The following is a 4,527-nucleotide window of genomic DNA, read 5'->3' on the forward strand; positions in this document are numbered from 1 at the left end:
AGGGGTCGGTCAGACAGACAGGTAGACAGACAGGTAGGCAGACACACAGACAGATGAGGAGGCATCGTCCCATTACTTTTGTCAGCACTGTAACGAATTAACAGCGCACCTTGTGTACTCTAATTTGAGACCATTAGAGAGTATGTTAAATTAGGTAGAAGAACTGGACTGATACCCATCAATAAACAAAAATGATTTTCAAATCTATAAAAAATACTCCTCACATTTAAACCATCCACTGATAACAATACCTGTTAATACAGACCAAATGATAAGAACCTAATGATAAGAACTAAAGTAAAAGGTGAGTTTACCTGGTGTTTATCACAACAGACCTTAAATAGTATGAGTGGGGGTAAATTATAGCCTCACCTCCACATTTAATTTGTTTTTCTCGCATCACTAAAAATAGGTCCACTGTAACTTGGCACAGGCACAATAATTTGGATGAGTAATGGTAGAAAAAGTTGACTTTGAGTGCATGTGGAAATGGGTTACAGTGATTTTTGTTCCCAGTCAATAAATAACTAAAATAAGTGCTATTTGCGTTATTTTTCTTATTTTGAATATCCATTTATTTCCTGACCTTTTAAAATCATTTTTCTCTTTTTATTTTATTTTATTTTATATATATTTTATATCTGTGATAGGATAAAAATATATATTTTTGGCGGGGATATCTAATGTAACGACTAATCTATGTATTTATTATATTTATCATTAATTGTGTTTATTTTTAATTTATTTTTATATTTTATTTTGAATCCAGTCTATAAGAGGATTTAAATTATATATTTGGCGGAGATGTCTAATGTAACGACTAGTTTATACAATATTTATTTTGAAATTTATATATATATTAATTTATTTTCATTCTATTTTATAATATTTTATCTTAAATCGAGTGTATACGAGTATAGATTTTTTGTTGTTGTTGTTGAGGGAAGATCTATCATAAGGAGTAATCTAGTAAAACGGGTTTTTAAATTAGCAGTAATTGCTTACATCTGTAGCAGTAACGTATCACAGGTTTGAGCCCACGCGCCGCTGCAGGCAGGTAGACAGGCAGCGTCCCCAGCCGACCCGACTGTCTGAGCCCCACCCACCAGTCCACCCACTCAACCCCACTCACTACTCACCGGAGTGTCTTCTCCCTCGGGTGGTGGTGGATCCGACTCTCTCCTGACTGACACCGCACGGGGCCCCGCCGGTTCGATCCCGCTGTCTTAATGTGTGTGATAGTGCGTCTAGACTCCGGGCAGGTGAGCCCTCCGGGGCCTCCAGGCGCTGCGCACAGTGAATACTAAACAGGATGAGACTGCATTCAGGCACGGCACTGCGCTCCCCGCTCCCTCTCCCTGTCATGCCAAATACTATTAACTCTATAATTCTCCTGTGTCAGATGTATAGCGCCACGCTCTCTGGGCATTTATTGTCACAGCGCCCCCATCCAGATGTTCAGGCTCGCGTGCATACAGTAGAGGCAGATTTTTTTTTTTTTTTTTTTCCTCAATCCACAGTCATCCGATGCAAACCACAAAATAAAACAGATTGATGGTGGATAATATGACACAAAAGTGTGAAATGCTTGACTGTGCATTGCTTTGCAAAATAGGTCATGTATTTATTTTGTGAGGCAGTGATAGAATAAGTATTCTGATCATGTTTAAGTACCACATTGTGAAAATATTCAATTAGGGTGGACTGGGGATGGTTGCGACATGGGGCGGTTGCAGTTGTTATTCCTCCCATTAGAAACATGCTTGAGTCCCCACCAAGAAGACAGAAGACACATTCAACATCTGCTGCTGCATTTACAGAGAGGCAAAGTCCCCTCCTCCTCTGGTGGACCACCATGGTACCTGGCAAATGATTTCTTGATCCCATTGTCAATCTAAAAAAATCATTTTAAAAGTGAAGAAAGTTGCTGCTTGTCTTGAAACTCAGGATTTCATAGGCTTTTCTTTTTGCTGCAGCCTGAAATGCCTGATTTCATGGCACATTTTCTAAAAAAAAAAAAAAAATGATGCATGTTGTGATGCAATAAGGTTTTTTTTGTTAGTTAGTTTTTGCTCTTTTTTGCAAATTGCAATTAAAAGAAGTTGTGATTAAAAAAAATCTTTAAAGATAAAGGTAACTTGTCCCCATGAGAATAAAACATGTATTCAGTCCTGAGTGTTCTAAGTAAGCTGACCAAAAAGGCCAAGAAATACAAAATTCTAACAAATCATGCTTTATTTGTAAATGAAGAAGTTATATTCCTATAGACTTACAATAGCACTTGACAGGGCATTGCCGCTCAGCCTTGCCATAAAGTTTTCCCAGTGGCCACTCGCGGTATTGCAGTGAAAAATTTCTCACTGGCCCCAAAACATTCATAAATCCATTATATAACAAACAGGACACCTTGAACTGCAAACAAGTCAATTATGACTGTTTCCATGATGAATTTGTGATCCAAAGAGTTTTCATATTTGTAGAACTTCACATCACAGTGTAAAGTCTGTATGGGCTGAGCGGGAACTTGCAGGCGGACGCATATCTGGAAGTGAACCCTGAAGTTTGGAAACTTTTTTGGCTTATGCTCCAGGCAAGTAATTCTGAAGACTCTATTTGCATTATTTTGCTGGGTTGAATTGATCACATCTGAAGGTCCAGTGTGGAGATTTAAATAGATTTATTAACAGACTATGGTAGAAAGAAAATACAATACTCATAAATATGTCTTCATTAGTGTATAATCACCTGAAAATAAGACCTGCAGTGTCTTTTTTTAAAACCTAGAATGAGCCGTCTGTCTCTCCAGAGGACACTGCTGGGTCTACAGTTTTTGTAAGACTAAAAAGTGCAAAGGAATTGGGATGTTTTGTGGAAATGTAACTTTGTGTTGGCGAAGGCAGTATGGGGATAAAACCAGGTGTTCATTGAGTGACTTTTTGTGTCCACAGGCCATCAGGTCATGGTTAATGTCGAACCCAGAGGCATTAGTAGCTGAGTAAATGTACTTAGTGATTAGTGATTTGGTTGTTGGGTACTTGCTGCCTTCTGTGAAGCACTTTGTGACATGCTGTTAAAAAGTGCTCTATAAATAAAAATTATTATTATTATTATTATTACTTTACACCACTTGCATTAGATCACACCGACCTGCTGGGGGGGCCTGGGGAATAATGAGCTGCTGAGCTCTTTCTTGCCTCTTTATTTTCTTCCATTACCTGTGCAATGTTTACAATTTCCCTATGCTGGAATTTGCTGTGTGGTAATTTGATTAAATCCAAGAATTTAAGAATATGCAACATGCAGGTACAAACCTGAAACAATGAAGATACTAAAACTACAGACATGCTTTCAAAAACAAGTAATAAAGCAGGGCTTCTTATACAGGGAGGGTAATATTTTTAAATGCTGGCCCCGCGGGCCACCAAGACTCTGAATTTGGTGGCCCAAATATAAACTAGTATAAAGACAACACAGAAAAATCAGTTCAACACAACTTAACGCAGCCTTCCTTGACTGTGACACTTCTTGTCCTCTTGTACCAGTTTCCTGAAGGGATTGATTCTGATGTAAAAATGAAGAAGACTTTGTGAAAACTGGCTGCACACATCACAGCACATTACATCTGTAGATGTTAGACGTAGATTCTAGCCACTTAATCTGACTGCTTCCATTCATTCCTCAATTTTTGTTGCCCTTTTGGTTTTTCATAGTCCACCTTTTGTGTTTCTGGTCTCCTGTAAAGATTGTCTTAGTAGTTTGGGTCAACCCAAACTTATTCTGTTTGCTGAGGAATCAGGACATTCAGTATAGGGATAAAACTTGGTGGCCACAGGGGGCCACCTAAATGGAGTAACTGGTGGCCACTAGGGGTGCCGTATAAATATCGACAGATAGACTGAAATCACACAATTACCAAGAGTTACTGTTACTTGGTCAAACTGGTGTCTCTGTCGACGGAGGCCGATGACCAATATCTTTGTTTTATCAGAGTTCAGGAGCAGGAAATTGCATGACATCAAGGACAAGCAGGCCTCCAGACCTATAATTTGGTAGACATTGTCTGCCTTTACAGGCAAATACAACTGTGTATTGTCCGCATAACAGTGGAGATTTATTCCATAACTGCATATAATTTGGCCAAGTGGTGACATTTATAAAGAGAAAAGTAAACGGCTGAAGACAGAGCCCTGCAGTACTCCATATCTCACTTCAGTAAATATTAAGGTATCATTATTATAGGAAACACACCGTGTTCTTTTAGATAAGAAGGATTTAAACCAAGCATGAGCCAAGCCAGAGATGCCAAATTGGCTTTCAAGCAGATCAAGGAGAATGCCATGATCTATTGCATCAAACGCTGCACCGAGGCCCAGTAGCAGAGGCACTGAGGCTGTCTTTGCAGCAGACAAAGCACACGTATACTCCAAAACACTCCCCCACCATGCAAGGTCCTGCAGACTTTGTTCAGGAGCATGTATTTCACCTGTGAGTCAGGGTTTAGCTCTGTTTGAAGAGTGGTGCAGCTGC

The sequence above is a fragment of the Lutjanus erythropterus genome, chromosome 3 (assembly GCF_056507025.1).
Source record: "Lutjanus erythropterus isolate fLutEry1 chromosome 3, fLutEry1.hap2, whole genome shotgun sequence".
Lineage (NCBI taxonomy): Eukaryota > Metazoa > Chordata > Actinopteri > Lutjaniformes > Lutjanidae > Lutjanus > Lutjanus erythropterus.